This window comes from Balaenoptera musculus, chromosome 10 (genome assembly GCF_009873245.2).
Source record: "Balaenoptera musculus isolate JJ_BM4_2016_0621 chromosome 10, mBalMus1.pri.v3, whole genome shotgun sequence".
In the NCBI taxonomy this organism is placed as follows: domain Eukaryota; kingdom Metazoa; phylum Chordata; class Mammalia; order Artiodactyla; family Balaenopteridae; genus Balaenoptera; species Balaenoptera musculus.
Genome location: NC_045794.1, coordinates 24,884,332 through 24,908,321, shown reverse-complemented (window position 1 = coordinate 24,908,321; position 23,990 = coordinate 24,884,332). Strand labels below are relative to the sequence as shown.

The following is a 23,990-nucleotide window of genomic DNA, read 5'->3' as shown; positions in this document are numbered from 1 at the left end:
TATTACTATTTGTGTACAAAATTATATACAGACCCAGATATTGGAACCTATACACACACACCCCCCCACACACACAGAGTTATCAGTCATATGCTATTATTAACATTTTAGCAACTCTTGTAATATCTTACACCTTATTTTAACAGTTCTGAAAGCATTTCATGTGCACATTTCAGTATTTTCTCACCACAATCCTGGGAGGTAAATAGTAGATACTATTATCCATAGATGTGAAAACTGAAGAACAGAGACAGTGAGTGATTTGGCTAAGGCCAACTTTTTTTTTTTTGGATTAAAGAAAGTGAAGTCTTCTAACTCCCATAGGTAATGAGAAAAAAAGCTTTTCACCAGGTGTTCATTTGCTTTCTGCTTTCCCCGTATAATAACATCTGGGACACACGTACACGTGATAACTCTCTGTTCTGTATTTTTTTTCTTAGCCACTGCATATCAGAATATTAAAACTTTAGGGGCTCAACGGTACTGAATTTGCAAGGTGATTCTCTCCTCAACAGCCAGTTTCCTGTCTGAGGCTTCACATATTACCTGTTGGTACAATTATTTTCCAAACTCTCTCTTGATAGTAAAGACAAACACACAATTCTGTTCCTTAGACACTGTCCATCAAAAATGAATATAGAATCATTTTTCATTGATTTTCAGGAAAATAGGACCCTACTCTCAAAGCAAATATATCTACTATATCCAAACCATGGGTGTTTCAGTACCAAAAGCTTCTTTTGACTCACTCTCAAAATAGATTTTTGAGTTGGTGTTGTCTCTCTTAACTGAAGTTATGCTTCAACAATAACTATATTTTTATGTTAATGCTAATGACTGTATTTTAAACTTTGTGGGTCTCAGTTTCCTCATCTGCAAAATGTGTAACCTCCAGGTTTGATGGAATATGGGTTTTGTAAAGTGCTTAGCACAGTACCTTGACTTAAACATTCAGTAAAAATAAGGGTGATTTCAATCAGCCATGATTTATTATCCTGCATTTCATTGTTACGAGAGTATTTCCTTCCTTTGTGTGAATTGTATCATTGCATTGACACCAGCAAGAGGAAGTAGACCAATTGCGACCTTGAGTCTGAAACCAGTCTCACTAAGGATGAGGTTTACAAACTAATTAGTTAAAAAGCAAAACAGACAGGGAAGGATCTCTTTAAACAAAACACGAAAATCTCGGTAAAAAGAGAAAATGTTTGCTAAATTCACCAACATTAACAGTTAGATCTTCTGTTCTTCAAAACACACTAGAAAGAAACTAAAAAGACAAGTCACAAATGGGGACTTATATCAATCCAACACCGTGAACCATGGTTAATATATGGGTGACAATGGGCAATGATCATAAAAGCTTATTTAAGGAACTGCAGCTAGTACTGCTTTTACTCAGGAAAGACATGCTTTTCTCTTTCTTTTCAAGAAGAAAATGGTCTCTTTTTTTTCGTTACTTCTCTAGCATCCCTCAGTTACCCCATCTTTTGGGCCTCCACTCAGGGCCACTCTTAGATGTCCCATGCTCCTTTTACCCTCCCTGCAGGGCCAGCCTGGTGTCTGTAATGTCAAGGGGCCTCAGATGGTGGATGGTATTACACCCTGAGGGAGATGGAAACTGTGCCCATGGATGCCAAGGGCCGGGCTGGGGAGGGAGCGTGTAGTTTGAGAAGAGGAAGAGGAAGCCAGTTGCAACCCAGGAACTTTGATGTTAAATTTCCCTTTGGAGTAGAAACCAATGCCTGTCTAGATGAAAGCACTGGAAACAAGCAAAATGGCAGCAGGAGCCATCCTGAAAGTGAATACAGCTGTACTTTGGTGGACTAATTGCCTAACCAAGGCCTCACGCCTGCCTGAACGTAAGGATGGGAAAGAGGCTTAAACAGTTACATTATGCAATGCCTATTGTTCTTGCCAAATTAAACTTGCTGCAATAAATTTTGAACAAGCAAAAAAAGGTTTAATAATAAGGGAAATATTTCTATGGCACCTTATCATGTATAGACTGCTGCCTTTAGACTGTGATGCATATGAACTCATTTATTTCTCAGTTCAACCCCTTAGAAAGTGTCTGTTACTAGGTTGAAGCATGAGAAATTGCCAAGGTTCAACCATTTTGACCTACAAATGGCCACTGTGGCTGGTTCAGCCTGCATTTTCTCTGCATTTTACAGATGAAGAAATCTAGATGCAGAGCACTTAAGTAACTTTCCAGAAAGTGTCAAGCCTGGGCCCTGATAATCGAGCTTCTGTTTCTATAGTCAACCACTGTTGACTTTCTATAGTCACTTTCTATAGTCAAGTCACTGTTTCTATAGTGAACCACTGAAATATACTGCCTCTCTACCACACTGAATTAAAATGACAGAAATGGTTCCTTCCAACCTAAAATTTCTATGCATGAATCTGTGCTATATCATTCCCAGTCTCCATACACCAATCTCTTCATGCCTTGCCTATTTCTTTTGAAATGAATCAGCGCTCACCCAGTCACTAGCTGGAAATCTCAGAATAGAATTTTCTTTCTTTTTTTATTTCTTTACCACCAGAATCCAAATGATATTTATTACGTCCACCTCAGCAGGAGCCACAGAATCATTGGGCATGAGAGCTAGAAGGGATTTCAGAGATAATCCAGTCATTTTTCTAATACAGTCATAGTCACTGAGCGAGCAGGCAGCAGAATCAGGACAAGAGTCTGGACTCCTGAGCCCGTGTCTGCTCTTCTCTCTCCACCTCTGTTCTCACATTGGACTCATATGCTACAGATAATGCCTCTTTGCTTCTCTGCAGTTTCAGGACCCATCGTAACTCTCTAACCCTTGCCCATGACAATAGCTCAACTCACTGTGCCAATCACTCTTCTAAATGTCTTACATGTATTAACTCATGAATCAGCACAACAACTCCATGATATTTACTATTATAAACCCCATTTTACAAATAGGAAACCAAGGTACAGAAAAATTAAAGTGATTTACCCCAGGTCACACAGCTTGTAGACCAGCGCCAGAGGCCATGCCCCCGTCACGCAACCATATGCCCTTTGTCCTGCCCTGCCCTTCACTGGGCAAAGCTTATACTCACTTCTTTTAGGAAGCAGTTCTCAATTCTCCCCTCAGTCTGTTGAAAATCGTATCTGCCAAACTCTCTGAGTCCCCATGCAACATCACCTTATATGGAATTGCCTACTTATTTGTCTGTTTGGTCTGATGGCCTGCAAACACTTTAAACATAGTGACTGTGTTTTACTCTTCCTAATATTCACAGGATTTGACACAACACCTGACAAGACGTAGACATAGAGTATGGACTTGAGGGGGAAGGTAAGCTGTGACAAAGTGAGAGAGTGGCAAGGACATAAATACACTACCAAATGTAAAATAGATAGCTAGTGGGAAGCAGCTGCATAGCACAGGGAGATTAGCTCTGTGCTTTGTGACCACCTAGAGGGGTGGGATAGGGAGGGTGGGAGGGAGACGCAAGAGGGAGGAGATATGGTGATATATGTATATGTATAGCTGATTCACTTTGTTATACAGCAGAAACTAACACACCATTGTAAAGCAATTATACACCAATAAAGATGTTAAAAAAAAAAACCCAGTAAATAAATATTTGTTGACTGAATGCATGGAAGAATGAAGGGCCACCTAAATCTTTCTGTCTTCAATTTCTCCTTATTCCACCTATCTTCCATCCTGAAGTGAGTTGGGGAAACTAGTGAGACATAACTGTGTAAGTTCCATGGAGGCTGGTAAACCCTTTACTTATCTTCCTTAATAACCAAAGATAAGTATTTTGATTGTTGTTCCCCAAATGTTTGGTCATGAACTCATCACACTACTAAGACAGGGATTTTCTTCATCCACAGTCACTGTATCTGGGGCCCAAATTTGTTTTAAATTTTATACTTTGACTTCTGAGTGTGAAATAAAATAATTTATTTCACTTAATCCATTAGACCAGAAATTAGGATCCTACAAGCAGGTAAAATAAGTATTTTGATCTTAACATGGAGGGACCTAGAACATTCATTCATAGTCACAATGGGCTTCAGAAGTCATTACAGTGAGATATGTTTTAAATGACTTCATTTTAAATGCGTTAGTTCTAATTGAGGTGTCCAGGCTAATACTGTGTCCCCTGATTTGAAATCATATACATAATTCTCATAAATGATCAAATGGATATCCAGATGGAAATGCAGTTTTTATTTCCCACATCACATAAAAAGTTAATTGCAGATGGATAGCAGATTTTAGTATGAAAGGCAGAACAATCTAGTTTTTAGAAGGGAACAACTCCCTGATCTGTAGGTAGGCAAAAAGCATTAACAATAAAAGACTAATACTAATAAATTGGGCTCTATTAAAATTAAAAATTTGTGTTCATCAAAAGAAAAAATTAAGAGCATAAAAAGGCAAGCCACAGATTGGGAGAAGGCATTCACAATACCTATATCTAATAAAGGTATTGCATCCAGGATAGACAAAGTATATGCACAAATCATTATGAAAAAAAATAGAAATCCAATAAACAAATGGGCAAAGACTTGGGCATGTCTCAAGAAAAGATATCCAAATAGCCCATATACAAAATGGTGCTCCACTGTCAGTTACCAGAGAAATATAAGCAAAACTACTATGCCACACAACTACTCTCCCACTGAAATGACTAAAATGAAAAGAACAGACAATGAGGGGTGTTGACAAGTGGAATAAGTATAACCTCTTGACTACTGCTTCTGGGAGTATACACAGTACAACCACTTTGGGAAACCCTTTGGCAGATTTTATTAAAGCTCTCTACATAAATCAGTTCCACATGGAGGTATAGCCAACTGTAGTATGCACATATGTTCAACAAAAGACATTCATAAGAAAGTTCTTAGTACTACTCTTCCCAAGTTCTCAGTAACACTTGGTAGTGGAAACTATCTAACTGTTCATCAACAGTAGAACAGATAAATTAAATGTGGTATATTCACAGTATGGAGTACTAGACAGCAATGAGAATGAATACAGAAATTTTTTTTTTAACGTCTTTATTGGAGTATAATTGCTTTACAATGGTGTGTTAGTTTCTGTTTTATAACAAAGTGAATCAGTTATACATATACATATGTTCCCATATCTCTTCCCTCTTGCGTCTCACTACCTCCCACCCTCCCTATCCCACCCCTCTAGGTGGTCACAAAGCACCGAGCTGATCTCCCTGTGCTATGCGGCTGCTTCCCACTAGCTATCTATTTTACATTTGGTAGTGTATATATGTCCATGCCACTCTCTCACTTTGTCACAGCTGACCCTTCCCCCTCTCCATATCCTCAAGTCCATTCTGTAGTAGGTCTGTGTCTTTATTCCCGTCTTGCCCCTAGGTTCTTCATGATCTTTTTTTTTTTCTTTTCTTTTCTTAGATTCCATATATATGTGTTAGCGTACAGTACTTGTTTTTCTCTTTCTGACTTCACTCTGTATGACAGAATCTAGGTCCATCCACCTCACTACAAATAACTCAATTTCGTTTCATTTTATGGCTGAGTAATATTCCATTGTATATATGTGCCACATCTTCTTTATCCATTCAAATGTTGTTGGACACTTAGGTTGTTTCCATTTCCTGGCTATTGTAAATAGAGCTGCAATGAACATTTTGGTACATGACTCTTTTTGAATTATGGTTTTCTCAGGGTATATGCCCAGTAGTGGGATTGCTGGGTCATATGGTAGTTCTACTTTTAGTTTTTTAAGGAACCTCCATACTGTTCTCCATAGTGGCTGTATCAATTTACATTCCCACCAACAGCGCAAGAGGGTTCCCTTTTCTCCACACCCTCTCCAGCATTCATTGTTTGTAGATTTTTTGATGATGGCCATTCTGACCGGTGTGAGATGATATCTAATTGTAGTTTTGATTTGCACTTCTCTAATGATTAAAGATGTTCAGCATGCTTTCATGTGTTTGTTGGCAATCTGTATATCTTCTTTGGAGAAATGTCTATTTAGGTCTTCTGCCCATTTTTGGATTGGGTTGTTTGTTTTTCTGATGTTGAGCTGCATGAGCTGCTTGTAAATTTAGGAGATTAATATTTTGTCAGTTGCTTCATTTGCAAATATTTTCTCCCATTCTGAGGGTTGTCTTTTCGTCTTGTTTATGGTTTCATTTGCTGTGCAAAAGCTTTTAAGTTTCATTAGGTCCCATTTGTTTATTTTTGTTTTTATTTCCATTTCTCTAGGAGCTGGGTCAAAAAGGATCTTGCTGTGATTTATGTCATAGAGTGTTCTGCCTATGTTTTCCTCTAAGAGTTTTATAGTGTCTGGCCTTACATTTAGGTCTTTAATCCATTTTGAGTTTATTTTTGTGGATGGTGTTAGAGAGTGTTCTAATTTCATACTTTTACATGTAGCTGTCCAATTTTCCCAGCACCACATATTGAAGAGGCTGTCTTTTCTCCACTGTATATTCTTGCCTCCTTTATCAAAGGTAAGGTGACCATATGTGTGTGGGTTTATCTCTGGGCTTTCTATCCTGTTCCATTGATCTATATTTCTGTTTTTGTGCCAGTACCATACTGTCTTGATTATTGTAGCTTTGTAGTATAGTCTGAGGTCCAGGAGCATGATTCTTCCAGCTCCGTTTTTCTTTCTCAAGATTCCTTTGGCTATTCAGGGTCTTTTGTGTTTCCATACAAATTGTGAAATTTTTGGTTCTAGTTCTGTGAAAAATGCCAGTGGTAGTTTGATAGGGATTGCATTGAATCTGTACATTGCTATGGGTAGTATAGACATTTTCACAATGTTGAGTCTTCCAATCCAAGAACATGGTATATCTCTCCATCTATTTGTATCATCTTTAATTTCTTTCATCAATGTCTCATAATTTTCTGCATACAGGTCTTTTGTCTCCTTAGGTAGGTTTATTCCTAGATATTTTATTCTTTTTGTTGCAATGGTAAACGGGAGTGTTTTCTTAATTTCACTTTCAGATTTTTCATCATTAGTGTATAGGAATGCAAGAGATTTCTGTGTATTAATTTTGTATCCTGCTACTTTACCAAATTCATTGATTAGCTCTAGTAGTTTTCTGGTAGCATCTTTCGGATTCTCTATGTATAGTATCATGTCATCTGCAAACAGTGACAGCTTTACTTCTTCTTTTCCAATTTGGATTCCTTTTATTTCTTTGTCTTCTCTGATTGCTGTGGCTAAAACTTCCAAAACTATGTTGAATAATAGTGGTGAGAGTGGGCAACCTTGTCTAGTTCCTGATCTTAGTGGAAATGGCTTCTCTTTTTCACCATTGAGGAGGATGTTGGCTGTGGGTTTGTCATATATGGCCTTTATTATGTTGAGGAAAGTTCCCTCTATGCCTACTTTCTGGAGGGTTTTTATCATAAATGGGTGTTGAATTTCATCAAAAGCTTTCTCTGCATCTATTGAGATGATCATATGGTTTTTCTCCTTCAATTTGTTAATATGGTGTATCACGTTGATTGATTTGCGTATATTGAAGAATCCTTGCCTTCCTGGGATAAACCCCACTTGATCATGGTATATGATCCTTTTAATGTGCTGTTGGATTCTGTTTGCTAGTATTTTGTTGAGGATTTTTGCATCTATGTTCACCAGTGATATTGGCCTGTAGTTTTCTTTCTTTGTGACATATTTGTCTGGTTTTGGTATCAGGGTGATGGTGGCCTTGTAGAATGAGTTTGGGAGTGTTCCTCCCTCTGCTATATTTTGGAAGAGTTTGGGAAGGACAGGTGTTAGCTCTTCTCTAAATGTTTGATAGGATTCGCCTGTGAAGCCATCTGGTCCTGGGCTTTTGTTTGTTGGAAGGTTTTTAATCACAGTTTCAATTTCAGTGCTTGTGATTGGTCTGTTCATATTTTCTATTTCTTCCTGGTTCAGTCTCGGCTGTTTGTGCATTTCTAAGAATTTTTCCATTTCTTCCAGGTTGTCCATTTTATTGGCATAGAGTTGCTTGTAGTAATCTCTCATGATCCTTTGTATTTCTGCAGCGTCAGTTGTTACTTCTCCTTTTTCATTTCTAATTCTATTGATTTGAGTCTTCTCCCTTTTTCTCCTGATGAGTCTGGCTAATGGTTTATCAATTTTGTTTATCTTCTCAAAGAGCCAGCTTTTAGTTTTATTGATCTTTGCTATCATTTCCTTCATTTCTTTTTCATTTATTTCTCATCTGGTCTTTATGATTTCTTTCCTTCTGCTAACTTTGGGGTTTTTTTGTTCTTCTTTCTCTAATTGCTTTCAGTGTAAGGTTAGGTTGTTTATTTGAGATGTTTCTTGTTTCTTAAGGTAGGATTGTATTGCTATAAACTTCCCTCTTAGAACTGCTTTTGCTGCATCCTATAGGTTTTGGGTTGTCGTGTTTTCATTGTCATTTGTTTCTAGGTATTTTTTGATTTCCTCTTTGATTTCTTCAGTGATCTCTTGGTTATTAAGTAGTGTATTGTTTAGCCTCCATGTACTTGTATTTTTTACAGATTTTTTTCCTATAATTGATATCTAGTCTCATAGCATTGTGGTCGGAAAAGATACTTGATACAATTTCAATTTTCTTAAATTTACCAAGGCTTGATTTGTGACACAAGATATGATCTATCCTGGAGAATGTTCCATGAGCACTTGAGAAGAATGAATACACAAACATTTGAATGAGTCTTACGAACATAATGTTGAGTGAAGAAGGTGGATACAAAATAATGCACACTGTAAGATTTTACTTACATGTAAATCTCCAAAAACTGGCAAAGCTAATCTATGTTTGAATCTTGCTAATCTATGACTTAGAGGTCAGGATAATGGTTACTTTGGCTGTGAATAGGTAATGACTAGATGGCAGCTTATGGTATGCTGTTAATGGTTTATTTTTTTTTAAGTCTGGAAGCTGAAATCTGAGAGCTACTTATTATTGTATTTATGATATATTCACTTTTCCACATGTAAGTCATACCTCATAAAAAATAATAAAAATCACATGGAGAAGAAACTCTTGGTGAAAATAGTTATTACTTATGTTCATTATTAACCCATATCTAAAATGCATAGGTTTTGGTTTTGTTTTTTGTTTGCTTTTGTTTGCTTTTTGTGGTTGTTTTGTTTTGTTTTGTTTTGTTAGAGTAACACTGAAGGTGCCTTGTAGTTTCATCACCATATTCCATGTCGGTAAGGAGAAATCAAGTATTAGTTTCCTGGGTGTTATGGATTGAATTCTGTCTTCCTAAAATTCATATGTTAAAGTCCTCAACTGCAGTATCTCAGAATGTGACCTAATTTAGAAATAAGATTATTGAAGAGGTAACTAAATAAGATGAAACCATACTAGAGTAGGGTGGACCCCTAATCCATTATGACTGGTGTCCTTAAAAAAGAGGAAATTTGGGCACATAGATATGCATAGAGGGCAGGGGAGGTAAAGACACAGGGAGAAGATGGCCATCTACAAGCTAAGAATAGGCCTAGAACAGATGTTTCTCTCACAGTTCTGGGAAGGAACCAACCCTGCCAACACCTTGATTTTTCTAGTGTCCAGATTTCTGAGATGCAGGAAGGGAGGGTGATGCTAAAAGCTCTTCTGCATTAGGGAACCGCCCCCCCCAACACCTGCCTCAACTAGCATCTCACACACTTGGCAAGGCTGCTCTAGGGAATGGGGAGCAGTGGAAGGGGCTAGGCAGGGGAATGACAGGATCCCTTTTCTGTTTTTGAACAATGTAATGTTCTGAATCATGTGACACACTGAAGATGGATCAGGCAAACCTAAGCATCTCAAACAGTTCTACGATCCTTGGGAAGAATGCTCAGAAGGGATCTTTCCTGGGTCTGGAGGTCTTCAAGGAAGTAAAATAGCCACTTGATTGTTCCTAAAGCAGTGGTTTCCCATGTTGTTTTGGTCACGACCTCTTTGAAACTCTGTTGAAAGCTATAAATCCTCCCATCAGACAGATACCCATACTCATCCAGATTTAAGAGTACAGGTGAGGATTTTTAAAAGAGTATTGGTTTTTGATCTCACTTGTAGAAATAAAGATGGATGGCTGAAGATAATGGGGTTTCCACTTGTCATCACACAGGAAGCCAGCAACTAACTACTAGCCCTATGCCAAGACTCAAAGGTACCGTTCTGGAAACTCTGTAACTTTCTCACGTTGGTTGTTTTTGCTCTTCCCCTATTTCTTTACCCACAATGAATAGCAGTTACTTAAATCACAAAGAGATTGTACGTCTATCTTTAAGGGCAGAAAGGAAAGGGGGAAGCATGAAGATTGAACCCAGTCCACAGCCAGGTTTGGGGAAAGAGTGAGTAACTGAGAGGAGGGCGGCACAGGCTAATTAATCCTCAGGATTTATGGTGAATAAAAGAGAACATTGTTTCCTTGGGGAGAATTTTCATTATCTTCCCTGTGGACTTTAATTCATTTTAATTCCATTTCCCATCATGCCCTTCTTGGTATTAACTGCTCAGGGCTATGGGAATCTAAATCACTGACTGAGGCTGATTAGGAGGGGTAAGGATGGGAAATAAAAATATATGAGTATTTTATATTTTCACACTGAGGATCTTCGCTGAAAGATTTCACAAACTCCAAAGTTTTAACTGGTCAGAAATTGCCCAATGAATAGGGGGCACTAAAGCTTAAGGGAAGGTACTATAACTTGTTCACCACTATATTTGTAGAGCTAAACACCTGGCCTGACACATGGTAGTAAATTGAATGAATGAATGAATGAATGAATGGAATAAAATGCTCATGGGATTTGCAGTCATAACATTTGGATATTATTCTACACTTAAATAGATAAGTGACAAGTCCCTTTATGTCTTTGGGACTGACTTTTTCTTTTCTATAAAATAAGGGAATTAGATCAAATATAGATAAGGTACTTGAACATTCTACAATTTAGAATATGAATAGAGTTAGTTAAGGCAAAGCTATTTGCAGTCACCACTATGTGGAGTAGATAAGATGGTGCAATATGTATGTATGTATATAGTATGTCTAAGAGTTTAGGGAAGGCTAATTTGAGAAAGTTTCACCCTGTCCTAAAAGGAACTGAGACCTAAATTTACCTAAAGTGCAATCCTGTGATCAGCAGTCAGCAGCACTTGCATAACCATTGCTTCAGGCAGGACTGGACCAAAATAGTAAGAAGAAAAGAAGGAAGAAGCAAAGTCACAATTCTACTAAGGAGAGAGGTTTGGCAACTACAGGTTACCAAGAAAGAAGGAAACTGCTTATTCGGATGAAAACTATTAACTCTTTCAAACTCTCCTGCAGCTTGGAGAATAGTTTTGTAAGTGGATCTTAATGCTCTCAAAGCTTCTTGGTACGAGAACAAGTGTCCATCATTTAGATCATACACTTATCTTCAGAACAAATAGGTCCTAAAGGTCTCATGTAAACAAACACAATGGAAACGAGTCAATTCAGAATGAGACAACAGTTACAGCATAATAGAAATAAAAATACACAGACTGACATAAAATTGATTTCATTAATATTTATCAGGGTATCTTATTTACACTTAGGTTTCATGTGGAATTAAGTAGACAGTTTGTCTTAAGGTTTAGACAAATACTTCTATTTTTATTAAATGAATATTATCTACCTTTAAGATGCTTGTATTACTGGATAAAACTATGCTGCTACTATCCACACACCTTTTAGTATTAAATGTCCTTTCTTGAAAATAATAATAAAAAATCTTTAATACATGCACACATAGTGAATTGTTACACAGAGCTTCTTTTGTTCAGGTTATCAAATTCTTCTGGGCAGATTCTTCCAGTTTCTTGACAATATCGTGCATTGGTGGATCTAACACTGCTTGAAGCGCTTAAGTGGTTTCAAATATGTTGGGACCAGACACATAATTTAACCATCTTCCTAATTTCCAGCTATCCTGCCCTCAAGAATACTGGAGTTTGTGCTGACTTTTGTGGAATGTGTCCTCTCACTGACCTATGATAAATAATGCACCATTTTTCTTAAATGATCTAAAATGTGGAGCATTTTCACAATGACTTTTTCTCATTTCTTGGCTCAGGAAATATTATTCTTGCCTCCTATGGTCATCCTGTTATTCACCAGAGAATGTTACTGACCCAGCACCTCCCAGCTGAGGTGGATGGATGAGTAAGTGGATAGAAGAGGCCGGATTTTTGCCTTTTTTTACACAGATTCACAAGGAAGAGCTTTCCCTTCTCCTCTTCCCCTCAAGTGTGTGTTTCAACATTTTGGAGCCATCTCTGGAGGAGCCTAGGAAGTTAAAATGCATTAAAAACAAGATAATAGCATGTCCAAAAGCCAAAGGGGACGCATTGTCAACTGCAGCTGGAAAGGGTTTTTGCTGGACTGCAGAGGTTAAGGTTACAAAATTATCTAGGACTTTAAAAGTAAACCACGACTAAAGCAATAGACACATGCTATTTTTAATGTCTGCCAATTAAAGTAAGATGAATTTTTTTCACTGGCTACTTAATCATGTTGTTCTCTACAAAAAGAAATATATAATATTTTTTGCTTTGATATAGTGTTGACTGAAGTGGAAAAATGGCTATTGAATAAAGATCTCACCTGAAACCAATTCTTTTTTTTAAAATTTTATTAAAGGCAGGTCTCTGAATTAGTCATGGAAAGCCCCCTGATGAATGTGGCTGGCAATCTGTTTGATTCCCACAGAATACTGTGCCCTGGAAACATTTTGTGATCACAGCGATAGACCTAAGCACAAGCCTCCATCTCCCATCTTCTGGTTCTAAGTCCCATGGAAGCACCTGCACCAGCTGTCCCCACATTTGTACCTGTGCTGTGCTGGTTATGTATGAAGTACCTGGGGAGTCGTGTACCAAAAATACAGACTCAGTGAGGGTGTGGTGAAAAGGGAACCCTCCTGCACTGTTGGTGGGAATGTAAATTGATACAGTCACTATGGAGAACAGTATGGAGGTTCCTTAAAAAACTAAAAATAGAACTACCATACGACCCAGCAATCCCACTACTGGGCATATACCCTGAGAAAACCATGATTCAAAAAGAGACATGTACCACAATGTTCATTGCAGCAATATTTAGAATAGCCAGGACATGGAAGCAACCTAAGTGTCCACTGACAGATGAATGGATAAAGAAGATGTGGCACATATATACAATGGAATATTACTAAGTCATAAAAAGAAACGAAACTGAGTTATTTGTAGTGAGCTGGATGGACCTAGACTCTGTCATACAGAGTGAAGTAAGTCAGAAAGAGAAAAACAAGTACTGTATGCTAATGTATATATAAGGAATCTAAAAAAAAATGGTACTGATGAACCTAGGAGCAGGGCAGGAATAAAGATGCAGACATAGAGAATGGACTTGAGGACACGGGGAGGGGAGTGGGAAGCTGGGGCAAAGGGAGAGAAGCATCGACATATATACACTACCAAATGTAAAATAGATTGCTAGTGGGAAGCAGCAGCATAGCACAGGGGGATCAGCTCGGTGCTTTGCAATGACCTAGAGGGGTGGGATAGGGAGGGTGGGAGGGAGGCTCAAGAAGGAGGGCATATGGGGATATATGTATGCATATGGCTGATTCACTTTGTTGTACAACAGAAACTAACACAACATTTTGAAGCAATGATACCCCAATAAAGATGTATAAAAAATAATTAGTAAATAAATAAATAAAATAGGCATGGGGTGGGGATGATGAAAAATGTATTTGTCACCCCAAACTTAAGACTGTCACCCTTAAACCATCACTCTTCACAAAAAGGATGCATTAATAAAAAATAGATTTGCTTTATTGAAATAAAAATCAGAGGTGACTACTCACAGAAGATCCATGCTTAGAGGTAGCAGACTTCAACAACTAAGTAATATTGGGGTTAATTACCCCCTCTACCTCTTAGATGTTGGGTATGTTTATCTGAGGCCCCATCCTTTACATATGAATTCAAATGTTTGAATAACTTTCAAAAGCTATCACCTGCAAGACTGTCTTCTGCATCTCACATTGGCAGCTAACACTAGCTACACTAGTCATCCACAATAGATGGCATTGTCATGACTCCGATAGTAATAACATTTGAGGAGCTTCTAGACCGTCAATTTACCTATTTGTATTTCTACCTTGACATGGACTGAATGTTTGAGTCCTCCCAAAATGTGTATGTTGAAATCTAGTCTCCAATGTGATGGTGTATGGAGGTAGGGCCTCTGGGAGGTGATTAGGTCATGAGGGCAGATCCCTTGTGAGTGGGATTAGTGCCCTTATAGAAGAGACTCCTGAGAACTCCCTTGCTTCTTCCACCATGTGAAGTTACAATGGAAAGAAGGACATCTATGAACCAGGAAGTGGTTCTCACCAGACAGCACATCTGCTGGTGCCTTCATCTTGGACCCACAGCCTCTAGAACTGTAAGAAATAAATTTCTGTTTTTTATAAGCCACCCAGTCTATGGTACTTTGTTATAGCAGCCTGAACTAAGACTACTCCTAATATATAAAACAAATCTATTAAAATTATCTACGGCCAGTGAGTTTAGTAGCCTAGAGCAGGGGTCGGCAAACATTTTATGTTAACGGGCCAGATGGTAAATATATTAGGCTTTGCAAATCACAACTACTCATTACGTGGAGTACCAAAGCATCCATAGACAATAGGACAAATAGGTGCACGGCACTGGCTGATTTCCAATAAAACTTCACTCATGGATACTGAAATTTGAATTTCATATAATTTTCATTTGCCAGAGAACATTATTCTTCTTTTGATTTTTTTCAACCACTTAAAAATATAAGCACTATTCTTAGTCCAAGAGATATACAAAAATAGGCAGGATTCAGATTTTGCCCTCAGGCCATAGTTTGCTAACCCCTAACCTAGAGCACCAGGTGGATGAAGCCGTGGCCAGAGTCCATAGCTGTCTGAACTTGTCTCTTCTGCTCTGCTCTGCTCTGCTGGTTATTCTTTGGTCATAAATCGCACTTCTGCCTCCATCCCACCACCACGCAAATGCACTGGGGACCAGTAAAGAAGATGTATGAGATTCAGTGCAAAATCATTGCTCCTACAGACGTCCTATGTATTCACACTGTGTTGCCCCGCCGGGGATATACCACGAACATCAAATAAGGCTCAGACCTCCCATGGGACATGAAAGGTCCTGTGAAATCTTCCCCATTGTCTATGCTTCAGCTTTCTCACGTGTACATCTAGACTTGACAGGATGTACCTCAGAGAGGTCCTGCATAGCCTTGCCAGGGAAGTAGAAGTTAAAATTTTTAAAAAATTGTTTTTAGACTGCAGATCTTGCTTGTGAATATCTCTTCATCTATTATCCATATGGTAGAATTGTTTTCATCATCAACTCAGAACTTATTAACAGAGTCAGTTCAATTCCGGTCTTCTGCTTCCTTCCAACTAAGCAGTAGCATGAAAGACATGAGAGAAGCTGATGGTTAATAGACAGCTGTGGATGTTAAAAGGTTTAATCTATTAATATAGGGCAGCATTTCCCAAAGCGTGTTATGCTGAATGCTGACTCTGTTAGATGTTCTGCCAAAAAAAGCATTTCAAGGTCAAGTAAGTTTAGGAAATGCAGCATAAAATATCTCTTCTTTCTTGATGATTCTTAAAGTGCACTATTAGTATGTTAAAGGCTTTGAGGATTCCCACAATAAGACTGCTTAACTAGGTTAAATTAAGTGTTTCTCAAGCTTATGTGATGAGGGAAGCTTTTTTTCCTTCACTTGACTGTTATTAATATCCCGAGAAACTAATGGTCCACAGACTACATTTTGGGACACTGATACAGACAAGGTGGAAGAATGGAAAGCTTCTAAGCAGGGGAGTAACTTATGTTGTAGAGCAATCACTTTGGTGGGGATCAGAATTTTCTCTCCGGGTTTTCGTCATTTTAGGAGATTACCTCATATTCCATCAGTGTGCTCAAGTCAGAAAAACAGAAGTCATATTTGTTGTGGTGGTAACCTCTTAAAAATTATAAAGTTCATGCACAGTTCATTAATAATCTCAACAGTAGAAATGATAATATGAAAAGCATATTATCTTCTGCTCTCTCACCTCTATCCCAACAGCCTGGCACACTTTCCAGAGATACCAGGCTGCGTTATCAGTTTCCATGTCACTTTTCAGCTCTTCTGTGGCAACTCTAAATCTTATGCAGCGGGAGGCTATGGTTTTGGATTATAAACATACAGCAGTATCTACTGGAGGAATTTATTATCACACTTCTTTGCTTAGCCACTTCTCATCACCGATCTATCACCAAGGTCTATCAATTCTACTTCTGAAATGCACTTCAAGTCTGCCCACTTCTCTCCATCTTGCCTGTCCGCACCATCACCAGCTCTGTCCTACTTCCAATCCCTGATCCCGCTAGCCCATTCTCCTAACTGCAGCCACAAAGGTCTTAAAATGTAAATTAGTCTCTGGCTTCAAAGTCTTCAAAAGCTTCTCATTAAAATAAAATTCAGAACCTTTATCAAGATCTGTGAGGATCTACATGACCAGGCTCCTGCCTAGCCACCCCCCAACACACACACACACACACACACACACACACACACACACACACGTCCTGCCTCTCAGCAACTCCGTCACCCAAAACACGTGCCTTCTTTCTGTTCCTTGAACACTTCCAGGTTATTCCTCTCCTTACAGTCTTCCTACTTGCTATTTCCTCTGCCCAGATTGCTTTTCCCTCCATTCTTTTTTTTTTTTTTTTTGCCAAATTAATCCCTATGCTTCCTTCAAATATCAATTTAAATCTTCCTTTGTCAGAGACCTTCACAAAGCACTAAATCTGAGTCCACCCCTGGTTTTTTCATTGCACCTGTCCTTCTCCATGCTACTTCCAAAATTTTCTTATTATATGTTTATTTTTTAAATGCCTGTAAGATCCAAAAGGATAGGGGACACATCTGCTTTATTCCACACTAAATGCAGAAAAATTGGCATTGTGTCTGGTCACAGAATGGGCTTAATAATTATGTATTACATGACTGAAGCTAACCAGTGGAAAGTTCTCTTTGTTTTATCTCCTGCCTTTTCCTTACATGAAACTTTAGTTCCATCCAGATTTTCATCTTTTGCACAATTATCACCCAGAAGATTCATTCATTCATCTCTATTAGGAGTGGAATTTTAAGGGCCATCTCACGTAACTCTTCTCTTAAGCTTCTCTAACCATTTCAGTTTATTTTATTCTATTCTTGGGAACTCATTGCACTTATTTTCTGTACCATTCATTTGGTGCCTAATCTTATATTGCCTCTTAACAATGTATCTGTTATGTTAATTAACACCTTATATTTACATATTTCGTCTTGCCAATGATGCCATAAATCTATCAAGTACAGGACTTGGTACTTCATACCCTAAAGTGCACAGCATGCCTCTGCACAGAGTAGCTGCATGAAAGGAGTCTCCATCCACCTTCTCTGGTGCCCCTATTTTAAGACTTTGATACGGAAGTTTGACCCATTTCCTTTTACTCTATTTTCTTCCTCAACCCTTCCGAGTGTGTTGCCATAATACTGGGAATGAAAGCTGTGGAAAGGATAAGTTCTGAGGTCAGAGAGAAGCAATAAAGGGAGGAGTGTGGGGAAAGAGGACTGGCCCAAGGTTTCTAAGTTCCTCCCCCAATGGTACAGAAGGTGAAGACAACTTGGTAGGGGACTAGGTGTACTTTATATTGCCAGGCATCTCCCAGAATATTTAAAAGAGTGCCTTGCTCAAGGTTTTGAAAGTATGAGTATTTAAAAGTTAAATGTGGCAAAAAGGATACCTTCTCAAAAATTTCAATCAATGACTCAGTTTTTCTTTGTTCAATTTTGGATGAATTCCACCGAAACATCAATTTAATTCAGGAAGTATCTTTGGGATCCAGGAAGGTATTCTGTACTTTTAGTTGCCAGTTCCAATCTTGACCAACTAAAGACTTTTAAGGAATATTTAAAATACCACAAACCGCAGCTACTTTTTGTTTTATTTTTTCTCCCACCAAAATATAAGGGTTATAAAGGTTCTGCAACCCTTTTAATGTACTTAACCAGCCTTCCTCAAGCTACTTCTGAAACAAGGATTAGAAAAGTTAAGCCTGCAACAATACTGTCTTTGTTAGTATAGTACTGTTCAAGGTAAGTCGAGAGTTTTACAATTATTAGCTCTTTTTACCTACCTGTCTTCACAACGACTTTTTAAGATGAATAGAGTAGTAGATAGTGTCTGTTATCTTTATTTTGTCAATGAGGAAATTGGGTGTAGAAGGACTTAATGACAGAAGCATGCAGCAGCTAACTTTCTGTTTGTGTCAGAGAATTCACCTGCAGTGTAGGATGGCTGAGACAGGGTTGTTATTCAGGAAGTGACGGAACAGGCTTGTGAACCTGGCCTCAGGACTGGCTACAGAATTTGCAGGGTCTAGTGTAAAATGAAAATTTGGAGCTCCTTGTTTGAAAATTACTAAGACATCTGACAGCGACAGCAGAACATTAAACCAAGTGCAGGGCCCTTCTCTAAGTATTGGGCCCTGTGAGCTGGCCCTGCCTGAGGCCTCTGAACCTCTAACATCTGGGTGATTAAGTATCAAGGAGGCTGTGAGCGCCTGAAATTGTAGGCAGAATTCTGTTAATATGTATATGCTTATTTTTCATATTCCATAGCTTTTATCAGATCCTTAAGTGGTCTGTTAACAAAATAAAACATTAAGAATGCTTCTTCAAGAGTAATAAATGTTCTCAAAGAGACCAAACACAGAGTCACAAGAGACTGGCAGGGACAGCATGTGCATGTTCCTTCAGAGACTATTTGTACATGCGTGAGTTTTCATGGGTGCACAAGTATTAATGCAAAGACAAAGAATTCTTAAGGCTGCCCAGATGTTGCCAGAAAGAAATAACATCTGAATGTACCTTCAGAAGATAGGAAAGGGAATGGTGAGACATTCAAGATGATGATGTGCTTCACAAACCCCAAAGTGATACCCAAGTGTGAGCTATTTTATTTATTTTTACTCCCTTAAAGGAAGCTTCTCCCTCTTCTTCTGTAATTAGATGTCACGCTCCCTCTTTTAAGTTAAGGAGAAATGTAAGATTTACCAACTCGGGGTGATTTATATCAATTTTATAGATAATTATAACCCAACGTTAGAAATAGGAGTAAAGTAGGAATTTGTTAACAAAGCAGGTTCGGAAGATGCCCTCAGAAACAGGGAAAGAGTGCTCTGAAGACCTGCATCTCGAGAAATACTATAGAAGAAATGCTGCAACTCTTGAGTCTGGCGGGTAAAACCCCATGGCCATCTCCTAGAAGTCTCACACACAAATATCCCTAATAGCGGATTTTGCTGAAAGCCCTGCTCCTGCAGTTTGAGTGGCTGCCTTAAAATTTTATTTAGTCTCTTTGCCCTTTTACACTAAATATGCTCCTCAGCCAAATCTCCAACTCATATGAATGGGGATACAGAGAGATGGGTAATTGAAGCAGCAGGGAAATTCTCAAATGTCCATTTGCACAGAGTGTCAAACTTCTCTTGATGCAGCCTCTAGCAAGTAGAAAAGCACGATTCACTTGAGTTTCCTGGTCAGTCTGCTGTCCCCACTCTTGTCCCTCTTCATGGCACAATGGGACAATCTACATGATTCAACCAGCCGCCGAAACTCTGACAGATCCAGAGAGAATCTTGGTTACTCACACCTGGTAACTCATCCTTCGAAGAATAAGTGTTCATAATTCTACTCATCCCACCAGGTGAAAAGTAGGAGGTTTCTAGGATGAAGTCGGTCATTAATTCTTTTAATTGAATGGAACTGCCCCGTGGGTAATCGCCAGGGGTGCCAGCAGCCTTCCCTCAAGCCATCTACACCAGTTGGAATCTGGTACCTGCTCCCCTGCTACCTCCAAGACGCCCAGGGCCCTCAGGAAGAGGTGGAAAACTTTGGACGGGGACAGACCCCGCCCCGGCCGCCCCGGGGCCGCTCCGGCCGCCCCGGGGCCGCTCCGGCCCTTTTCAGCCTGGGGCTCGGTGCCCGGCGAGGCCCGGGTGGAAGGGTCCGGGCGTGCACAGCCCGGGGTGGGACTAGGGGCCGGAAAGCGCGCCCCGACAGCCCAGGGCGCAGGGAGGGCGGCCGCCGCGCCCCACGTGGCCCTGCTCTCTCCTGGAACAGCCCCGGGGGCCGAGGAGGCCTCCGCCAGACCCGGCCGGCGCCTCTGTCTCCTCGGGCCCGCGGCCGCGGCGCGGCTCCCAAGTTAGCCCAGTCTGCCCCTTTCCCGACACGCGCGCCCTTCCCGCCCCCGCGTGCCCCACCTTGGCGGGCGATGCCGGCGCCCAGCGCGCCTAACCCGCGGCCGGATGGCTGGGGGCGGCCAGGGACAGCTCCGGGGCAGAGCCGCGGAAACCGCGCGTCTCCCCGGCGGGGCCCGAGCCCACCCTGCCGCGGGGCTCCGCGGCTGCCTCGCCCTCTCTGCAGACCCCGCCGAGCCCTGCCTCCCGGCCACCCCGGCCAGCTCCTCGCCGGCGGAGGCGTGGGCGCTCGCGCGGCCCGGCTGCGACCCTGAGTACCTGCTCCTCCGGCGCGGGGCGGGCTCAACTAGTGGTCCTCTAAATCCCGGTCTTTCCCCGGGGCTCCGGGAAGTGCTCCGGCCACGAGGAAGCTGCTCTCGTCTTTCGGCTCCCAAACGTGACACTCTATATATCCGGCTCGGAGACTGGGTGTGGGGCGGGAGGAAACCACCCTCCCTCCGACCTTCCCCTCGGCCGCCGCGGCCTCGGCGTCGGGCACGGAGCTGGCGGCGGCCTCTGCCCGGGGCGGGAGGAGGGCGAGGGGCTGGCGAGGGCCCTACAGGCCGCGAGGGGACCGCATCGTGGGCAGGGTGGCCGTCCGCGCAGGCCCGCCCCGCAGCTTCCATTCATTCAGCTCCGAGCAGATCCACTCGCTATTACTCCCGGCTTGGATTTTTTTCCCCATTTAAAAAAAAAATCGGTGGGTGAGGGGGAGGGGAACAGGAAAGGCGCCCCTCTCTGGTCTGGAAAAGGAGAGCTCCTACACCTTGAGAGACAGAGAGAGACAGAGAGAGAGAGAGAGGGAGGGAGGGAGGGGAGGGGGGAGAAAGAGAGACAGACAGAGAGAGATGGGGGGCAGCGGGAGACAGAGGGTCAGAGGTTCTACCGTGAACGCTTGGAGGACACACCTTTCCCCACCCACCCTAGCAGAAAAGGCAGCCAGAAATCCGAGTTTACTCAGCTCGTCCGTACTGCACGCCCAGTGGGAGGGATGCTCTGCTATCTTCTCCACACTGCGGAGGCTCCTGGCAGTGACCGACCAGGACAGTGTCCTTTTAAAAATCCAGGAGGGGCCGGAGGCGCGGTTTACTCATGTCCAGGGTGTGGAGGGCAGAAATCAGGCTCTGTCTGCGTCGGGTGGGAGTGGGTAGGTGGATAGGACACTAGAAAGGATCAGAGATGCGGCTGCAAGAACGCAGCCGGCCAGCTTTGCTCATCAGAGCTTCTCATCAGATTAAAAAACAAACAAACAAACAAAAAACACAAACAACAACAACAAAAACGTTTTGTTTATAAGCCTGGTAGCTTAGCTTTGGGGGGATTTGCTTAGATCACTGTTACATTTTAAATGGGAAAACTGGACCGTCGTCAGGGAAGACTTGTAGAGGGACAGAGAGGCACGTGAGTGGAGCTGTCACAGTCCTCAGCCAGGACATGCTGAAAAACGGCCAACGCCCAACCTAATTTCTTGGACAAGGTGGAAGGTAAATTCCCAAATAAACATGCTATGTTAAGAAAAGCCAAAAAAGGAACATTGCCCTATAAGTTGTCTTCATTCTCCTAATTACAACAATCGACATACAAAGAAATAAAATTTAATTCATGCAAGTTGGAGTTAATATGAGCCATTTTTTGCATTAAAAAAATTTCACACCCATCTTGAATTCTCTTCTATTGGACTCTCTTCAATTGAATATATTAAGCAAAGTGTAGCCTAAAGTCACGGTGGCTAATTTTCTCCGGAGATTACCTGAAAGCAAGAGAGACAGAAAAAGTTAGGACCACATAAATATACTCTTCGTTATCCCTCCGCCCACTCGAGAATAAGTTTGAATGTATTCCCAAAACAATGTGTAGGTCAGCACTTGAAATGATACTGTCAAATGGTGGTGAGATTGAAATCACTGCTATGTGATGAGTGTTGAAATCACTCATCACATAGCAGAAAAGGTAAATTGTTACAACTCTTTGAAAAACAATTGGCAACAAGTTTCCAAGGCTTAAAATGTTGAGTCACTCAAAAATTTTTTTATTGTTCTGAATCTTTTGATATAGGATTCTCATTTCTTAGAATATATCCAAAGAAAGTAATTCACAAAAGAGAAATGTCATATGGACAAAGTTCATGTGTATTATAACACTATTTATAAAGTAGAAAATAGAAAACATACTTTCAGTGGAGTGTTGATAAATAAAATGCAACATTATTATAGGTTATAAAACCATGATTTTATTTTCACCATTTAAAATAATATTTATGTATGGATAATGTATTCATTTGCTGGGACTGCCTTATCAAAGTACACAGACTGGGTGGCTTAAACAGAAATTTATTATCTCACAGTTCTGGAGGCCAGAAGTCCAACCAAGATCAAAGTGTTGGCAGGATTCTTCCTCTGAAGGCTGTGAGGGAGAATCAGTTTCATGCCTCCTACCTAGCTTCTAGTGGTTTGCTGGCAATTTTTTTTGGCTTTTCTTAGCTTCGAGAAGTATAACCCTGATCATTAGTCATATCAGATTAGGGCTCACCCTAGTGGCCTCATCTGAATTTATGACATTTGCAACAGTCCTATTTCCATATAAGGTCACATTCTGAGGTACTGAGGGTTAGGACTTCAACATATGAATCTGGGGAGGCGGGGATGTGGAGAAAGGCACAAATCAACCCATAAACATATAATAGCAAAAAAGAGGCAGTGTAGTTGTTACCGAGTCCAAGCTCATACTGCTTACCCCGAGACAGGCCAATAAATCGAGAGAGGAGTTGGTGGGGAAAGGAACAGTGACTTTATTTGGAAAGCTGGCAGACCAAGAAGATGGTGGACTTGTGTCCCAAAGAACCATCTTGCCTGAGTTAGAATGCAGGCCTCTTTTATACTAAAAGGGGAGGGAGTAAAGTCAGTCATTTCCTGGTTCCAGTCAGCCTCCAGAGGAGATGTGTTAATTTCATTCTTCCTGCAGTCATTCGAAGGTGGGCCTGGTCAGGATGTTTTCTGTGAGCCAGACAAAGTTATTTTAGCTTAATGCTCATTACCTGGAGGGAGGGTTCCCAGAGATGGACCATTATGTATAATTTATGCTTATAGACAACATCCCTTTAGTGATCAACTTGTAATAGAATACAAAGTTTCTTCCCTATTACATAGTGGGTTGAATGGTGGCTCCCAAAAGATACGTCCTGGTGCAAATCCCTGGAACCTATGAATGTTACCTGATTTGGATGAAAGAATCTCTTTATATGCAATGAAGTTAAAGGTCTTCAGAGGAGATCTTCCTGGATTATCCAGGTGGGCCCTAAATCTAATGGCAATTGCCTTTGTAAGAGAAAGGCAGAGGGAGATTTGAGACATGTACATATTGGTTAAAGTGATTTGAAGACAAGGTAGAAATTGGAGCAAAGTGGCAAAAAAGAAAAAGAAAAACAAACAAACAAAAAAACCCAGGAAAGCCAAGGAGTGCAGACGGCCCTCCAGAAGCCGATAGAGAAGGAAGGATTCTCGCCTAGAGCCTCCAAAGGTTAAGGAACATGGCCTTAACCTTGAGATCAGACTTCTGGCCTCCAGAGCTGTGAGTGTATAAAATCCTGTTGCTTAAGCCACCCAGTAATTTATTATCACAGCCTTAGGAAACCAAATCAGGCAGTTTGGGGTGGAATTCTATGTATT

General features: G+C 40.7%; 1 protein-coding gene across 4 annotated transcripts in view; it reads right to left on the bottom strand.

Annotated features, from left to right (window-relative positions):
• FAR2 (fatty acyl-CoA reductase 2) overlaps nucleotides 1-21,283 on the bottom strand; it is a 151,381-nt gene extending 130,098 nt beyond the window's left edge. For 2 of the 4 annotated variants that reach the window (XM_036867071.1, XM_036867069.1), the window contains exon 1: nucleotides 20,605-21,189. The gene's annotated coding sequence lies outside the window, so the exon portion shown is untranslated. Of the gene's footprint in view, nucleotides 1-20,604; nucleotides 21,190-21,233 lie in introns of those variants that run through there. The other 2 variants (XM_036867073.1, XM_036867072.1) reach the window with 2 other exon arrangements.
• Between the last annotated feature and the right edge of the window lie 2,707 nt (nucleotides 21,284-23,990).